At 49.3% G+C, this 19,424-nt stretch overlaps 1 protein-coding gene across 1 annotated transcript in view; it reads right to left on the minus strand.

Annotated features, from left to right (window-relative positions):
- The window catches only part of LOC138296216 (solute carrier family 22 member 2-like), a 286,618-nt gene that overhangs the window by 153,975 nt on the left and 113,219 nt on the right, over positions 1 to 19,424 (minus strand). The window lies entirely within an intron of this gene.

Genomic DNA, 19,424 nt, shown 5'->3' on the forward strand with positions numbered 1-19,424 from the left:
CTATGTGAGATCAACTGATTATGCTATCTATGTGCAGCCACCTTCCCTCTGCAGCCAACAGAAGCTGATTTAGTCCCCTACACCACCGGTTCCCAACCTTTTGACTTCTGTGGACCCCAACTTTATCATTACTGGATTCCAGGGACCCCCACTGAATCATCATTGGAATCTGGGGACCCCACCCACTGAGTCATTACTGAAAGCTGGGGACCAAATTTGTTATTATTTTTTTTAAACATTTTTTAATTTTCTAAGCAGTCGCAGACCCAAGTAGAGGCTTCGCGGACCCCCAGGCGTCCCTGGACCACAGGTTGGGAACCACTGCCCTACACTGGCTCTTCGTCATGCCCATCCCACTCACAAATGCTGCCTCACGGAGAGGCCTTAGCTGTACGTTTGTGTGTATAGGCTCCTCCTAGGCTGCCTTTGCTGCTGATTGAAGTACAGGGAATCAGGATTTCACTGCCTCCATGAATGGGGAGAGCGCAGTGGGATTATAAATGCCAACCGCCCCAAAGTAATCCCTTGTTGCCTTGCCGAAAGAAGGCAAATGTTAAGCCATCCACCACACAGAACATTCCCTGAGCACATGTTTCACAAAATTACATGCAATAAGAGATAATAACCAGTTTCGCTTAAATCCTTTACATTTTGTGCTTCACTCATTAGGCACTATAAAGAATGTTTTCCCTCACTAAGGACTATAATTCAAAATCACTGTATAGCACTGGATGCCTGGCCATAAGGCTGCCAGTTTGAATGCCAAATTCCAGCTCAGTCCACCTCAGACAACAACGTCTGGTAAAACACTACCAGATATATAGCTCACTGATTTCGACTATGGTGTTGTACCTATCACACATGTAGTATTACTGATTTCTTCACTGTCATATCGCAGTAGGTGGCCAGAGTTCTTTATGTATTATCAGCATAGGATAATTCGCAGTATATCGTGGATGTATTGTTGTACACCTATTTATAGATGTCTACTTGAATTACATAAACATCAAGCACACAGTGCCTTCACTTTTAATCCTTTGATGAGGGCAATTAATGAAACTAGCCCAACCCATAGTCCACACTCAAGTAACACTGTTTGTACCAATAAAATAAGATATATTCACTTACATCTTGAACAATGACAACATTTGTACCCTCCCTATGCAAGATAGGTTAAAGCAAACCTTAGACCTGGACCCTGGTACTACTGCACACTTCCATGTGAATTGCACCATCATTAATTTCCCCCATAGAGTGGTACATATCATTATATCCCTAGTACATGGTTTTCCTTTTATAATTCGATGGTCACACATAACAATGTCTGCAACAGCAAAGCAACAAATCCATAGGTCCTCCCTCCCAGCACAGAACAGCTATCTCATATCTAAATCAGTTTGACAGCTTCTGAAGTGAGCCACCTTTACAGGTAAGCTCCAAATTTCAGTCTCATTAGATTGGGCTAAAAGGAAACTGCAATTATTGGTGCCACATAATTTTCCCACAGATGTGGGGTGAGACAACTATTCTCAACTAAATAGACCACTTCTAAACTCTTCTCTCACATTCTTCAAGGCATGTACCACATATGCTGAATACAACCTTGCAGGCTGGTAAGCGAGATTCTTTACTCTGACATTCTTCTTTGCAACCTCCACAACCAACCAACCTCTCTCACATTCCTGCTCTCTCTTTCTCCACTTCTCTTTCCCACTCTCTTGGTCTCTCCCTCCACCCCTCTATCTCTCTTATTAGACAGTTGAAGACACATTAAAGATGATCAAACTCTAAACCACCTGCGTTCAACCCAGGTCCAGGGTGGACTGTAGCGAAGGAAGTCGATGAGTTCATTATTTCTTTGATGTACACATTTTATTTAGATAAGTTTATTTATAATCAAATACATAGATACATGAAAAACACAACCGGCATGATTGAATCCGTCTCCAACTCTCACCAACATTCCCAACCAACGTCAAAACCCAGGTCATCACATTCCATTCCATACACCAGCGCCCCGATCCCATAATGTACATTACAACCATCACTACATGGACTCCTATGGAAAGAATACTTCACGCCATCTTTAGTGTTTACTAAGCAATCCTTTCAATATTTTAAAAATGCTGACATTTATATCTAATCAGTGTAATTCTTTAAATTAACAAATTTCCTAAACACATCTCACAGTTGTTTTTCAACCTAAAGGTTTTTTTTTGCATTCAACTGTTTAAGATCACTGCCTATGTATTTTAGGGCTATATTTGGTTTTATCCTCCATCAGTGTATCGTAGGATCGTTCTTCTAAGCCTTTTTAGTTACTTTATATATTAATAACATCATTAAATATATTTTTATATACCTATATCAACTAATGTCCACATTGTCAGCCAGCATAATGCTGATCTGCAGTATTTATCAGTCTTCAACAAATCTGAAATTCCTCACATGAACATCGATTCTGTCTGTATCTGCCACTCAGAGAAGCCTTCTTCCCTCCTGTTTATTATGATATGCTTTGAAACTAATTCTAGTTTAGTTGCATTTTTATGTCTTCATTTTCATTTCGTGTCTCTTTTCGCCTTTCCTATCTCTCATAGTTACTTTGTTCTCATTTCTATATTGTCATGATGTATTTGCATTTTCTTTTAAACTATCTGTTGTGTTTGTGGAGGCCCATTTCTGTGAATCAGATCCGTGCGGATCAAAGGAACAGGTGAAATTGTGATTGTCATTCACACCTGTGGTGAACGTGCAAGTGTCCGTGTGTGCCTGTGTTCCTGTCTGCATTTGTGTAAATAGATACAAATATATACGTTTGCGTGTGTTTGAGCATCCACACTTGTGTGTGACCACCTTTGTCCCTCCCTCTAGCACAGATGAAACCCAAACTCCATGTCACAGTGAGTTATGACTTCTAGTTTTATCACTACAGCCCTCCCTATTTTTTTTTTACCGGGAACTCATATCTGCAGGCAGATGGAAGAAGTCCACAAGGGGCAGGATTTGAAGAAGGCAAGAAAGGAAACATTGTAAAATAGAAGCTGTAGAGAGTGGCTCTGTCCCGCTCTCCTTATTCGAGTGGTGCACCTCGGCAAAGCCCTTCAAATGATCCACTGGACAGTAACAGTTAGACCTCGTGTGACATGTTATGTATGTTAAATCCGATTATAACATGCTTGATCTGATAATGAGGGATTGAGTTTTCATGTTACACATTGGTATGGAACGACGTATATGAGTTGACTCGCAAACTTTGGGAACTTATAAATAAACATGATTATAGCTCAAGCCAGATACCTCAATGTCTCATTTTGCATGCTAGAGTTATGTCTAGTCCATCTGCATTTCATGTTTCCGGATTTCTTTGACGCACCTTCATTTAAATTCAGGTAATTGATCGCTTATTACTTTCCATATGTTTGTTGTACGCGGAACTCCCTTTCGTGACTAATGCTAAAATATCCTTTACTTGACTGGTCCCTAAACTCTAGACAAGGATCAAAACATCCTGATCATTACATCCTCACCTGACATGCCTTTAAATAAATGAGAAAAAAAATGCTTTATATTATAATGGACAACCGAGTGTCAGATTCATCAACAACTAAGTAAGTGTCCCTGTACATAAACAGAGACACCTATATGCACAGTTCGCTTTGCACTGGGTCACTTTCACTAACTGAAAACACATCATATTTGGTTTTATTGTTCACATATTTTTAAAAAAGTCAAAAAAATAATTAACATTAAAGTATACAATACTTTAAGTCCAAGGGATGCGTCACTTTCTTCCTCTAAGCGCAAGGATAAAGTCAATCTTTGCTGCCTTGAACTATAAGGCAATTCACTATAGCAATGCCCCATACATCTCCAAACTGCTACCCATCACTGGAGGGCAAAGAGGCCTCAAAATCTGGTTTTCTCTCAATTGATTGAGGCCTCCCTATTTTGAAATAAAGCTCTGAAATAGGGGTTCCGTTAAGAGTTCAAAAAGCAGTTTAAAGTTGTCATAGGGATGCCACGAGAGATTCCATCATAGACGTCATCAAGGAAACATATATTTTAGAACTGAAATTGTAGTTTGTGTGGTATTTAATGTAATTTAAAGTGCATGACGTTTGTATATTCGTATAGAATGGAAGTAAACATCAAGAACGTCGTTCCAAAAGTCATAAGAGTGAAACTGCTTTACACGAGTATTTTCTGACTATGTGGCAGGGCTCCACTTAACACTCAACAGAGGTCACATGAAAATGTGACTGCTTTCAAATGTCTGTGTACTAGTTAATGCTTTCTTAAGGTGTCTGTTTATGATGCCAGTTGAAATGCACTATAAAGCTCTGTCATACATTTTTGGGAATCGAATGCCTGTTTAATACAATTAAATTTTCAATTTCATAAATCTTTATTCGGTCAAGTGCTGACCATAACAGAATATAAAAACTATTTCATTATACAATACATAGTAAAATTCCTAACAAGCTCAACTATAATTCATAGCTAAATGCAATAGCAGCAATAATCGTCACAACCATATTTGCCCACAAAACCTGCAGCTGTACAAGGCACACATACCAACAAAAACAAATTTTAGTCTAAAACTGAACATAAAATAGTTAGTAACCCCAACATTCCACAAGGGCACATACCATTGATCTTAACATAAAGTGAAAGTGACTTATTATAAACCAACCTACCCTTCCATGGATGTTCTACATCTCACTGCAGCATATTTCTTCACCGTTGAACCTTTGACGATGAAAAAGCGCTTCTCTGCGCTTACGGTGCCCCAACATTTTCAACAATAGTTTAAGATTGATTCTGAATTGAGGGTTTACAAAAGAACATAAAATGTAGCAAAGACTGCTCCCACTGACCATCAAAGGGACAAGGCGGGACAAAGTCTCCATACGAGCTACTTTCGCCAAGAAAGAACAGTAACCTACACACTGTGTCTGCTCTAAAGCAAAACAAAAAGGACCTCTCCAAATTCGTGAGGGTAAGGACATATATAAGGCGAGTTCACAAGTTTCAAAGGATCTATAATAATTTAAAACAGACACTTTGCTTAATTCAGATTTCAGCCTATTTACAGTATAGTCCTCAAAGAAACGAAGGTTTACTTTCAACTTGTCGCCCCTTCTAATTGTTACCGGGGCTGTAAAAAGGTCCTTCAATCCCAGTTAGAAAAAAATTCTGAATACATAATATATTCAGGGGATGGAACAACCCTTATCTAATCTATGGAAGTCCATTATTATATCCCTGCAGAGGCACACTGCTGGGTTCAACCATACTCTAACCCACAACAGTAAGGGAGCCAGGCTAACCCTGTCTACAATTTTTACGTTAAACTCCGAGTGCATAATGAAACTTGAACTAGGTAGCGGTTCCTGTAGCAGCCGCCAACAGATATGGGATTCTTCAGTGTAAAGGGACCGGGTTTTACAAAATCCCCAAATCTCGCCACCCTTTTGTAGCAGCAGGGAGGCACTGAGCATTGTACATTTTTAAAAATGAGAATAGATCCCTTCAACCCACTACTAGGTAAATTAACTAGTGCACCAGTCGCTCTACTCAATTTTAAACATGCTTGACACACCTGGGGCTGCTACGATCCCTTAGAATTAAAATGGACACCTAAATAATTAAAATCATTAACACTACACAGAGACTGGCCCTTAATTATGAGCCTAGTAATGTTACTCTTGCCTGGCCCAGACACCATTATGTGTGACTTCCAATAGTTAGTGGTCAGGCACAAACTACTCATAAAAGAGGCAAAACAGTCAACCAGCATCCACAGTGCGTTTGGAGTACCTGCCAGCAGTACCGTATAATCTGCATGTAAGAGCGTCAGGACCTGAATGCGGGCAATCCTGGGAACGTCCACAGTAGTCTGGGTCAACTCAGAACATAATTTGTTTAGATAACTAGGGTCATGATGCAACCCTGTCGAACATCTCATTTGAGGGAAAATTCAGTAGTCATATCTCCATAGACATTTAAGCTAACTCTGGCTGCAAGATCTACATGGAGCATATGCAAGAAATTAACTACCAATAGTTCCATCCCCAAGTCCAGTAACATCATCCACAGTTTGGTTCGGTTCACACAGTCAAAAACTGTGGAGGGATCCATGAAGGACCGCTACAGAGCCTTGCCCAATCAACATGTATTTACTGAGCAATAAACTCAGATTTAGACATTGTTCCACAGTACCCACCCCTGACAGAAAACCAAACTGGAATGGGCACAGAATATTATTTTCTTCAGCCCAGGTAGAAAGGCGATTAAATACCACCCTGCCTATAATTTTGACAGTACTGTCAATTAGGGAAATCAGTCTGTAACATTTAGGTGAAGCACAGTCACCTTTCTTAAATATGGGGACAATTGTAGACAGGGCCCAAGAAAGGGGCATCTTAACATTCAGTGAGCTATTAAACATGTTGGTAATCAATGGGCCCCACGGATCCACTTTACATTATTTCAGGTCCATTGGTACCCCTTCAGGCCCCGGTGCTTTGCCTCCTGAACACTGCTGTACAGCCCATAGAGAAACAAAAAGGAACGGAAAATTCTGCACCCTTAGTTCTAAGGAGCTACCCATGTCCAGGTTCTCCTCCAATATATAGCACTAAAATGAGAGACTCAGTCTGACCCCAAGACATTACTTTGCAAAAGAGTTTTTTCCTGGGCGTTTCTATCTCAGATTTTTTTTCAGTGTCCAAAAGATCTTACTATTTCTCGCAACTGCTGCATGCTCTAAGCACTCCCAATCATGTTTTAGCAGGTCACTCTTTCTACAATTCCGAGCACTTTTATAAGCCAAGCGTGCCACCCGTACCTCATCCCCAACCAGAGGTGTAGCTGTACGTGCCTTCCTCAATCTGCGGTTTGTTAATGAACATTGAGCATCAAGTCAACGCAGGCATTCTTCACTGGGTCGAATGGGTTTGAGGAGAACGTTTCTAATGGCCTACTTTAAACAGTTGTGTATTTCACTCACACTTCCTAAGCAAATGAAAAAAGGGCCTTGCATCACCTTAAACATAAAGGCCCATATTTATACTTTTTTAGCGCCGCATTTGCGTCGTTTTTTGACGCAAAAGCGGCGCAACCTTGCAAAATACAATTGTATTTTGCACATTTGCGCAGTTTTTGTGCAAAAAGCGGCACAAAAGCGGCGCTAAAAAAGTATAAATATAGGTCAAAGTCCCTTCTGATTATTTAAGATGCCAGATAAGCTTTAAGTCATCCGCAAAATGTTGGGTAATGCCGGCAGATTTATTGTGGTGAGTGTGCCTACTTATCGGGAATATCCCCCTAGCTAAGAGGCCATTATGGCCCCAACTCTAGGTCTGAATGACCTCCCCATCAGAGAACCAAGGTGCTAAAGTTTGGGTTAGAAACATATAGAAAATGACCAAATCCATCCCCTGACCTCTAAAGGATTGGGCCTGATCAGATTATCTCCTCTGTGACTACGAATATGATCGACCAGGTCCAAAGTGGCAATATCTGCAGCTCGTTCTGCCCACCTTCCATTTTGCCCGCTCCAATTAGCACATCATTCAGGCAGTCTGGGCTCACGGGGTGTGGAAGGGGAGGAGCGGTGCACGGAGGGGGAGATAAACATTAATTTAATTACAAAATAAATCCCCACTTACTTTCACTCGCTGCCGCTGTGCTCCTCCATTGCAGGCTGCATGCACAGGCTCTCAGCCTGCCCTGCGGCCAACTCTGACGCTGCTCAGAGCAGCATCAGGATTGGCTGGGAGCTCCCAACTGGGTTGCTGGGCTGAGGAGAGCCTACTGCACATGTGTGTTTGGCCGGCCTGAGATGGGCTGGCCAAACACACGTGCTCTGTTCCCCCTCACTACTCGTCACCCCGTGGCCCCTCCCCTTTACAAGAAAACAATAATAAATGCAGTTTATTTTCATTTTCTTGCAAAATTTTTGCAGCTGCAGCTGCTGGTGGGGGTGCGACGCTCCTCCGCCCTAACGGAGGAGCTGCCCCTGCATTCAGGCCTCCAGTGTCCAAGTTACAGTCCCTCAACTTTGCATTAAAATCCCCACACTAAAAGACGAACAACTGGGCTTTAACAACGTCCCCTAAAGGCTGTAATATGGCTCAAAAATTTAAATGAAACACTAAAATGATTGCAGGTGCTGCTCACAACATCATTATTATATCAATTCACAACATACAAAAACACGCAAGTGTAACAGAGCCTAGTCTGCGACCGTAACATCGACCTGCAAACTCAAACTAATCTGGCCTCTTTAATACAGTTCTAGGACAAGTTTGTCAGACGTTTTTGCTGGGCCTGGGTCATCAATTTGAAGTGGAATACGTCATAGGAGAGGACTGGTTTCACAGATTAAAAAATGATGGCCAGCATCGGGTGCTATTTAATGGTATTAGCTGCTTCTCATTAATAAACAGGGCCACTCTGCTTTAAAATCAGTAAAACCAATATGTTTTCCTGGAAGGTCTCTTGCCTAGTTTAAGGACTTCTGCTTGGTGTTGATGAGAAGAGGCGTGACTGTGTCTGCGGATGTTAAATATGGTTTGTGTAGCAAAGTAGATCTTTTCACCTGTAGGGGAGAAAGAGAATTTTAGGAAGCAATTAGAAGTCTTCCAGGCTTTCCTAATATGTTGTGCCTTACAAAATAATGAAACAAATGCATGTAATTTGCTCCTTAATGTTGTGTTGATGTAGAATTTGTCTATTTGAAAGGGAAGTTGGCAGGACATCTTTCCGAAGTCCAAAATATAATACCTGACAGGTGTGACAATGAAACCTATGAGCATCATTACCTGCAGGATAAAATCAAATAACACTCTCAGGTTCATGTTGAAGGGAGATGGAGTGAAAGTGTCCCAGGGTAAACAACAGAGGCATAAAGGGCAGGGGAAGCCGGAAAGTAAATAATCTAAGTTTTGAAGGAGTTTGATGTGAGTCAGCATGGATCCATCCAATGCTAAGTAATTGTCAAATAGATTGAAACTTGAGGCTACTGGAGTGGAGAATTTGGGGGGATAACAACAAGGAGGTGAAATGAAAGAGCACAATGAGGTGCAGAGAGAGAGGTAGGAGACAGAGTGAGGTTAAGTAGTGAGAGGCCTTATGTTATGTTATATCCATTTAATAAAGCACAGCAAATCACAGCCATGTGTCTTGGTGCTCGACTCCCACATAAGTTGCATCTAGTAATTAAACAGCCAGGTTTTTAAAATCTTTTGAACTGAGCAAAGTCCGAGCAGCAGTGATTCCACACCATCAGGGCAGTATTGGAAAACTCTCCGCTCCCATATCTTGAGGAACGGATGAGTGGAATGGACAGAAGCACCTTATCGCTGGGGCTCTATGTACAAGAGGGACAATAGTAACGTAATTTGTCTTTAGGATACAGAGGGTTTTACTTAACAAAGCTTTGGGGGTGATTCTAACCCTGGCGGTCGATGATAAAGCGGCGGCCAACCCGCCAACAGGCTGGCGGTCGAAAAAATGGAATTCTGACCCTGGCGGCAACTGCCAACACAGCCCGCCACATTAACACTCCGTCCGCCACGGCGGTACAGACAAACAGCGCGGCGGTCACCGCCAACAGGCAGGCGGCAGACAATGTACCGCCCACAGTATTACAACTCACCAATCCGCCACCTTTTCCGGGGCGGGAGCCCCGCCGATAAAAACACGGCGGAAACAGACTACGGACGGGAAAACGCTCACCAAAACACACTCCACGAGGAAGGAGGACAGCATGGAACCCGAATTAAACATCCTACCTGCTCTCGTCTACCTTCTCATCTACCACGAGTACGAACGCCGGCGCAGACGACAACGGTGAGTACTGCACCTACGACACAGGGGGGAGGAGGGAAGCTTACGGCACACACATATGCGACCCCCACCCCCCCAAACTATGTACACACCAATGCAGAGCAACAATGCACAGTGACACCACCCAAACCCCCCTGAAAAATGCAAAGACATAATTAAATTGTGAAGAAAATTTTATATAAAAAATAGACTCTGATATGTATCGGTCAACTATGCAAAATATCCATAACAAAATGATACTATATACACTGCCATGGAGAACCGAGGCAATTAGTCCTCTACATCAAAGTTAAATAGAACAGTCCGTGGGCTACAGTGTAGCGACACAAGGGCAAAGCCCACACAGGAGACCTGAGTCCTTTGGAGAGAACACTGCAGGGGCATCTGATGAAAAAACTACAGGCACCTCAGGGGGAAGGGAAGGGGGGGCACCACAGCCACATGAGTCCACGACGCCAGATCCACGAAGGGGCCACCATGCCCATTGATGTATCCTGGGGAGTGCAAAGCCACAGTCTCTCAAGTCTCTACAGTGGGTGGGTTGCCCACTTTACCATCCTGGGGAGTGCAAAGCCACAGTCTCTCAAGTCTATACAGTGGGTGGGTTGCCCACTTTACCATCCTGGGGAGTGCAAAGCCACAGTCTCACAAGTCTCTACAGTGGGTGGGTTGCCCACTGCTGCATCCTGGGGAGTGCAAAGCCACAGTCTCACAAGTCTCTACAGTGGGTGGTTTGCCCACTTTACCATCCTGGGGAGTGCAAAGCCACAGTCCATCAGGTGGATGACAGTCTCCACTGGTCAAGGAGGAGGCATGGTGGGCACAGTGAACCATAAACAGTGCTTGACAGGAAGGACCCAGCGGAGCGGTGCTTGACAGGAAGGGCCCAGCGGAGCGGTACTTGAGACGGCTGTGCCCAGCGGAGCGGTGCTTGAGACGGCGGGGCCCAGCGGAGCGGTGCTTGAGACGGCGGGGCCCAGCGGAGCGGTGCTTGAGACGGTGGGGCCCAGCGGAGCGGTGCTTGACAGGAAGGGCCCAGCGGAGCGGTACTTGAGACGGCGGGGCCCAGCGGAGCGGTGCTTGAGACGGCGGGGCCCAGCGGAGCGGTGCTTGAGATGAAGGGCCCAGCAGAGCGGTGCTTGACAGGAAGGGCCCAGCGGAGCGGTACTTGAGACGGCGGGGCCCAGCGGAGCGGTGCTTGAGACGGCGGGGCCCAGCGGAGCGGTGCTTGAGACGGCGGGGCCCAGAGGAGCGGTGCTTGAGATGAAGGGCCCAGCGGAGCGGTGCTTGACAGGAAGGGCCCAGCGGAGCGGTACTTGAGACGGCGGGGCCCAGCGGAGCGGTGCTTGAGGCGGCGGTGCCCAGCGGAGCGGTGCTTGAGATGAAGGGCCCAGCGGAGCGGTGCTTGAGACGGCGGGGCCCAGCGGAGCGGTGCTTGAGATGAAGGGCCCAGCGGAGCGGTGCTTGACAGGAAGGGCCCAGCGGAGCGGTACTTGAGACGGCGGGGCCCAGCGGAGAGGTGCTTGAGACGGCGGGGCCCAGCGGAGCGGTGCTTGACAGGAAGGGCCCAGCGGAGCGGTACTTGAGACGGCGGGGCCCAGCGGAGCGGTGCTTGAGACGGCGGTGCCCAGCGGAGCGGTGCTTGAGACGGCGGGGCCCAGCGGAGCGGTGCTTGACAGGAAGGGCCCAGCGGAGCGGTACTTGAGACGGCGGGGCCCAGCGGAGCGGTGCTTGAGACGGCGGTGCCCAGCGGAGCGGTGCTTGAGATGAAGGGCCCAGCGGAGCGGTGCTTGAGACGGCGGGGCCCAGCGGAGCGGTGCTTGAGATGAAGGGCCCACCGAGGAAGGGCCCAGCAGGCCGGTGCTTGAGACGGCGGGGCCCTGTTCAGCGGTGCTCTTCTGCACGGCGGGGCCCTGTTCAGCGGTGCCTATCTTCACGGCGGGGCCCTGTTCAGCGGTGCTCTTCTGCACGGCGGGCCCTGTTCAGCGGTGCTCTTCTGCACGGCGGGCCCTGTTCAGCGGTGCCTATCTTCACGGCGGGGCCCTGTTCAGCGGTGCTCTTCTGCACGGCGGACCCTGTTCAGCGGTGCTCTTCTGCACGGCGGGCCCTGTTCAGCGGTGCACATCCAGTAGGTCTAGGGAGCCAGACCTGGGCTGGACTCCCTGCTCAGTCGCCCTCCGACCGTGATGTGTCTGGACCCTTCGGGGACGGAGTCCTGGGCCCTTTGGTGTCCTCCTTTACAGCTGGGATGTGGCATGTGGGGCCCACCTGCTCCGCGCTCCTGCTGGCTGACTTCTCCGCCCTGCTGCCCTTACGCTCCTTAGATGGGGCTCTCGGGCCCTTGCCTCCCCTAGATGTTGTGGCTGGTGAAGTGGGCAAACTTTGCTCCTTGGGGGCAGCCGTGTCAGTCCTCGCACGGCGGCCCTTGTGTTTCCTGGTCCTCTTGCCGGGGGGGGGCTGGATGTGTCCTTGCTGCTGATTGAGGTGTCACTGCTGGCAAAGGGTGGACTCCAGAACCCATGCACAACAGTGACACCCGAAGCTGGGCTGGTGGTGGCTGTGGTGCTCTTGGGACTCTTTGCAGATGGAGGGGGTAGGTCATCGGAGGGAAAGAGGTCAAGATTAGCCAGGAAAAGTTTTTTAGGGCCAAGGTAAAGGGTAGGAGAAGTGGTGATGGGAGTGGAGGAAGAGGATGTGGTTGTAGGAGAGTCAGGTGTGCTGTCATTGGGTGAAGGTGCTGGTGCTGTAGGCTGTCGGGAGGTGGATGGCTGTTGGGTGGGTGGCTGCCTGCGTTTGTGTGTCTTGGAAGAGGGGGTGACAGACACAGTGGGAGAGGACACAGGGGACGTGTAAATGGCAGTGAGGGTGGTGACTGCACGCGTGCGGACTGTACAGGAGGGTGTGGTGGTGATGGAAGCACTGGCTGATGTTGGTGTGCATGCAGGTGTGAGTGTAGACGTCACAGGGAGGGAGGAGGGAGACGAGGAGGAGGGGGACACCGGGGTGGTAGTGACTGTTGGAATGTCTGCATCTGGGTGTTGCTTGGGTGAGTGTTTGTGGGATCTGTGGTGCTTGTGTCTGGATGAGCTGCCCTTGGGTGTTGAGGTGTGTGCAGGCTGGTCAGATGGTGTGGATGGGATAGGCTGAGGAACAGGAGACAGAGACAGGGTGGAGGCAGTCAGAAGAGGGAGGCTGGAAACAGGGACAATGGCTGCCGTCAATGCTGAGGCCAGAGCAGTGAACGATCGTTGATGGGCAGCCTGACCCGAATGAATGCCCTCCAGGTAGGCATTGCTCCGATGCACCTCCCTTTCTACCCCCTGGATGGCATTCAAAAGGGTAGTCTGCCCAACAATGAGCGTCCTCACAAGGTCAATGAGCTCCGCACTGAGGGCAGCAGGGGTGACAGGGGCAGGGGCTGAGGTGCCTGGGGCGAAGGAGACGCCCGCCTTCCTGGGCGAGCGGGCACGGAGCGTAGGCTGAGGGGCTGCAGGGAGGGCGGGGCTGGTGCGCTGGGTGGCGGCTGTACCTGTAGAGGCGGGGGGCACGGATGTTGCCGCCACCGCTAGGGAGCACCCATCCGAGGACGTGTCTGTGTCGCTGCTCTCACCACCGGTCTCCGTTGTGGTGCTCCCCTCGCCCTCCGGATCACTGGTGTCCTCGGTGTCTGTTCCTGGGCCCACCGGGGCCTTGTGACTTGCAGCTCCCTCGTGCTCCGATGCCAATTCTCCTCCGCCTGATGATGCTAATGCACACATGCACAAGAAGATGAAGAAGAAGGGTGGGGGGAGAAAAAAGAAGACCAGGTTGAGTGCATGCAATGTCAACACCGTTGGCGGAGAGGACAGACACAGGAGCCTCATGCACTAAGCCGCGCATTCGGGGTACACTACTTAGTACTTCTGACTAAGACAACAGGTCAAGAGACGACAAACGCGCACATGTGTGAGGCTGGACCATCAATAGCTGTACTTGTCCCCCTACAGAGGTGGGGGCCGGGAGCACAGGGCCATGCCTAAGGGAGAGGACTACACTACAGAAAACGCCCTGGCCTAATGTCACCCACAACCCTCCTCCCCCACCCAGACGCCTCCACTGCGCAGAAAGATAGCAGAATGTGCTGATACTCACCCTCTTGTGTCTGCTGTGATGCTCTCAAGCGCCCATCCAAATCAGGGTAGGCCACCGCCAGGGTCCGGGACATCAGGGGGGTCAGGGTACGACTGGCACCCCTCCTAGGTTGGGAGGCCATCCCCAGCAGTGACTCGGCGGTCTTCCTGGTTCCGCGGCGGATGTCCTCCCACCTCTTGCGGCAGTGGGTGCCCCGTCTGACGTGGACCCCCAGGGCCCGGACTTCCTTGGCGATGGCACGCCAAATCTCGACTTTCTGATGGGCGCTGACCTATGTGACATGTACAGGGTGGGAAGGAAACATTCATCAACTTACTGCATGTTAGATGTGATTGTCCCCCCCTCCCCAACCTTGCCATATGGCACATGCTCTCATCTGTTGTGCGTTGCACTCCTCATTCGCCCCCCACCCCACCAACTTACATCCACCCCACTCCACACAGGCATCGCCCATTCCATGTGCACCCGGTGTACTTACCTGTTGGTCTGGAGGACCGTAGAGTAACGCATACTGGGGGAGGACCCCATCCACGAGCTTCTCCAACTCTTCAGACGTGAAGGCAGGGGCCCTTTCCCCAGTCGCAGCAGCCATTGTCTCTTCCAGACCGAGGTCACAGCAGCACTTGCAGTATAGGTCCTCTCCTGTGGATGATCAGGTCTCGAGTGATTAAGCAGATTGAAAATGGCGGTCACGCCCGCGGCGGTGCGTACCGCGGCGGTGCGTACCGCTACCGCCGGCGCACATCGTCATTGGCTCCTGAAACCCATAGGCTTCAATGTTAACCAATGCGGCTTCGTATAGCGGTCTTCGACCGCCTACCGCCACGGTGTGCTCCGCCAGCGCATTGACCTCACATCCCATTGTCCCACTTCACAGGTCAGGCAGCCGCCATTTCAAGGGCCCACATGGCATAATTTCTACTGCGACACACAGGCCTAGGCCTTGCATTGCCACACATACACGCCTTTCAATACATAGATAACCGTGTGCTATGCAAGCTGTGGTGAACGTACCAGTGATTAGCTTGACTCTGTGCTCCATGTTGTCCTTCCTAGGCACCGTCCGCTGGGACTTGCGAGGAGAAGGATGAATCCTCGCGTGTACCGACCGCTGGTGGACCTGTCGACAATGGAAGAACGCCACATCATACTACGATACCGACTTGACCGTGCCACTATCCATGAACTGTGTGCCCAGCTGGAGCCAGCCCTGATGTCCCCCATCCGCCAACCCACAGGAATTCCCCCTCTTGTGCAGGTGCTGTCAGTCCTCCATTTTCTTGCAAGTGGCTCATTCCAGACAACAGTGGCCATGTCATCTGGAATGTCTCAGCCAATGTTTTCAAAAGTTTTGTCTAGAGTGTTGTCTGCCCTGACGAAACACATGCAGAGTTACATTATATTCCCTGAGGAGGTTGATTTGGCCACTGTGAAGGGTGATTTTTATGCCCTTGGACATATTCCCAACATCATTGGTGCCATTGATGGGACCCATGTAGCCTTAGTCCCCCCAAAAGACGAGCAGGTGTACAGAAACAGGAAAAGTTACCATTCTATGAACGTCCAGGTGGTCTGTTTGGCTGACCAGTACATCTCCCATGTGAATGCCATGTTCCCTGGTTCAGTGCATGACGCGTATGTGATGCGTAATAGCAGCATCCCTTATGTGATGGAACAGCTACAGAGACAACGTGTGTGGCTAATAGGTGACTCTGGTTACCCCAACCTGCCTTGGCTATTGACCCCAGTGAGGAATCCCCGGACCAGGGCTGAGGAACGGTACAATGAGGCCCATGGGCGAACTAGGAGGATCATAGAAAGGACCTTTGGCCTCCTGAAGGCCAGGTTTAGGTGCCTGCATATGACAGGGGGATCCCTGATGTACTCACCAAAGAAGGTGTGCCAGATCATCGTGGCCTGCTGTATGCTTCACAATCTGGCATTGCGACGTCAGGTGCCTTTCCTGCAGGAGGATGGTCCAGATGGTGGTGTTGAAGCAGCTGTGGAGCCTGCGGAGAGTGAAGAGGAGGAAGACTCAGAGGACGACACAGACAACAGGGACAGAGTTATCCAACAGTATTTTCAGTAGCACACAGGTAAGAATCACCCACGCCATTTTACTTTTCCTGAAAGCCTCCTTCTTCTCAACTTTGTCTATGACCCCCCAGTTCTTTTAAACTGATGTTTGATTTTCCCTTCCCTTTTCAGTGCTGTATGACCCACTGCGTGACTTCTGCTTGGTTAGCCCATGGACTAATGCTTATTGATCTCGGTATGTGTTCAGCACAAAGTTAACAGAACATAATTGATCGGTAATGTGTTATACATTTGTAAATAATACAGCCTGACTCCTGATTGATTTCAGTGCATTGAGTGATTTATTTTTTGTGCTAGATAATGGTACATGATATTAACACGGTGATGGGTGGGGGTGGAGTAATGTCCATGGCAGAGTCCAGTTCTCAGTCTCACAGGTGTATTGTCCATATGCCTGTGGAAGGATGGAGCAGGGGCAGTTCAAGGTTGGACAGGGTGGCAATGTGGGACAGTGGGATGACTTCAGGGGGTATCTCATGCTGGCGGGGGTCTTGACATCCTACTCTGTCTATTTTTTTGATCTCAGGCTCCTCTTGCGGGGTGGTTGTTCTTCAGCAGGAGGTGGGGTTCTGGTGGCCTGTCGTTGTGGTGGGGCCTCCTGTCCTCTAGCGCCGGCGGAGGTGGTAGGCTGTTCCTGGTCCGGGCTAGTGACAGGGGCCCTGTGTGGTGCCACATGGTCCCGCAACGTGTCTTCTATCCGGTTGAGGGCCTGGACTATGCTCCCCATAGCGGTAGAGATGTTGGTGAGTTGATTGGTGAACCCCATGTAGTGTTCCTCCTGCTGTGCCTGGATCTCCTGGAACCTGGCCAGTACCGTCGCCATCGTCTCTTGGGAGTGGTGGTAGGCTGCCATGATGGTGGTGAGGGCCTCTTGGAGAGTGGGTTCCCTGGGCCTCTCCTCCCCCCCCTGTCGCACAGCAGCCCTCCGAGTTGCCCTGTTTCCCCCGGCCTCTGTCCCCTGGACGGTGTGCCCACTACCACTGCCCCCAGGTCCCTGTTGTTGTTGGGGTGGTGGGTTAGCCTGGGTGCCCTGTAGTGGCAGACACACCGCTGATTGACCTGTCCTAGAGACAGAGGCATGGGCCCGCTGGGTGGGAGCTGTGCTGTTGTTCCCAGAGGGGGTTGGGTCTGCTGTGGCCTGTGTGTGGGGAACCGACTGTCCAGAGGTCCCCGATGGTCCGGGCTGGTCATCAGGTTCCAGGTCGACAGAGCTGCTGTCATCACTGGGGGCCTCTTCCGGGGGGGGGATGGACATTTCTGGACCCTCCTGGCCGGTGTATTGGCGTTCGGGTCCTGCATGGGGTAAGAGAGTATGGTTATTGTTTCTGTGTGTGCTATTGCGTGCGAGTTATGGGTGCCCTTGTCCCCCAGTGCTGTCATTCCCTTGGGGGAGGTGTTGTGGGGGTGTTGGGGGGGGGGGTATGTGCAGTGGTCATGCCTAGGTGATGGGTGTCCATAGTTTGTGGTGGCATGCAGGGGTTGGTGTTGGGTGGGTTGTGCTGGAGAGACATTCTCAGGGAGGATGTGTGATGGGGGGTTGGGGGTGAGGGTGGGGTGGGGGTTAGCATGCTGGGGGGGGTGAAGTAGTTGAGATTGTACTTACCAGAGTCCATTCCTCCGTGTACTCCAGCGAGGCCATCAGGATGCAGGATGTTTAGTACCTCTTGCTCCCATGCTGTGAATTCGGGTGGAGTGGGTGGGGGTCCCCCGCCAGTCTTCTGCACTGCGATGTTGTGTCGCGAGACCATCGAGCGCACCTTTCCCCGTAAGTCGTTCCAGCGTTTGCGGATGTCGTCTCGATTTCTGGGATGCTGTCCCACCGCGTTGACCCTGTCCACGATCCGCTGCCATAGCTCCGCCTTCCTGGCTATAGTGGTGTGCTGCACCTGTGAGCCGAAGAGCTGGGGTTCCACTCTTATGATTTCCTCCACCATGACCCGGAGTTCTTGGTCCGAAAAGCGTGGGTGCCTTTGGGGTGCCATGGGGTGGTGTATATGGTGATGAGTGTGTTGGTGTGTGGTGCTTTGTGCTTCTATGTGGTGTGTGTGATGGTGTAGTGTGCCTCTGTGTGATGTAGTTCTCTATTCTGTGATGTGTCTCTCTCTCCTTCGTCTCTGATCTTCGGTCGTAGGGGTTTGTGGGTGATGTGGGTGTGTGTTTTATAGTTGATTGGATGTATGGGAGTGTTGTTTGTATGTGTGTCAGGTGTGTGCATTTCAAATTGTCCAATGTGGCAGCGTTTTGGAGCTGTGTGTGTATTTTGACCGCGGCGGTGTGTACCGCCAATGGAATACCGCGGTTGAAAGACCGCCGCGTGGATTCGTGGGTCAGAATGGCATGGGCGTGTTTGTGTTGGCGTGGCGGTGGAGGTTTGGTCATCTTCAGTTTTCCGCGGCCCGCTGATGAGGCGGCCTTCCTTGGATGTCGGGTTTTTGGCGGATTCACAGTTGGTGGTCAGAATGACCGTGGCGGTTTACCGCGGCCGCGGCGGTAGTATGGCGGAGTTCTGACCGGCGGTATAGGCCTTTTACCGCTGAGGTCAGAATTACCTCCTTTGTGTGCAAGAAAGCATATCTTAAAGACAAGACAATGGCAGGAAGCCAGTGGAGGGATCTGAGGATGAGGGCAGAAGGAGAGTCTGCCAGAAGATTACAAACTAGCCAGGCAGACGAATTTTGTAGTACCACCAGCAGTTTGGTCAGGAGGGTGTTATTTGCTGCCATAAGCAAAGCATTGCTATAGTCTAAACAGCTGATTATCAAAGCCTGACCAACACTTTCCTAGCAGAGAAAAGAAGCAAAGGGAAAACCTTCCTCAAAAGCTGCATGTTAGCAAAGCATTTCCCTCCTGTAGCAGCGAGGTGGCTTTTCATAGACAATTCCTGGTCAATTTTGATACCTAGATTTTTTTGCCAATTGGTTTGGGCAGGGGACAGACCCTATTTCAGAAGGGCATCAGCCAGGAGACCAGAAATGTCGGGCTTTGCCAAACAGCAGTACCTCCGTCTTCTCGCTATTCAGCTGAAGGCAGTTCTTGTACATCCAGGCTGCAATATACCTCATTGAATCTGGAAAATGGCCGTTGTACCATCAATGTCCTGACTCAAAGAGATAATCAGCTGAGTGTCGTCGACATAGGAAATTACTTCAAAACTAGATGTTTTAACACTATGGGCCAAAGGAGCAGCATTGATATTAAACAGCGTCGGTCTCAACAATGAGCCCTGTGGTACTCCTTTGGTCTTGGAAACCAGACGAGATTTCAAAGGACCTAGAGTAATTATTTGAGTCTGATTTTCTAAGAAATCAGCTGACCATTAAAGGAAAGTACCTCTGACA

This window comes from Pleurodeles waltl, chromosome 5 (genome assembly GCF_031143425.1).
Source record: "Pleurodeles waltl isolate 20211129_DDA chromosome 5, aPleWal1.hap1.20221129, whole genome shotgun sequence".
Taxonomy (NCBI): Eukaryota; Metazoa; Chordata; class Amphibia; order Caudata; family Salamandridae; genus Pleurodeles; species Pleurodeles waltl.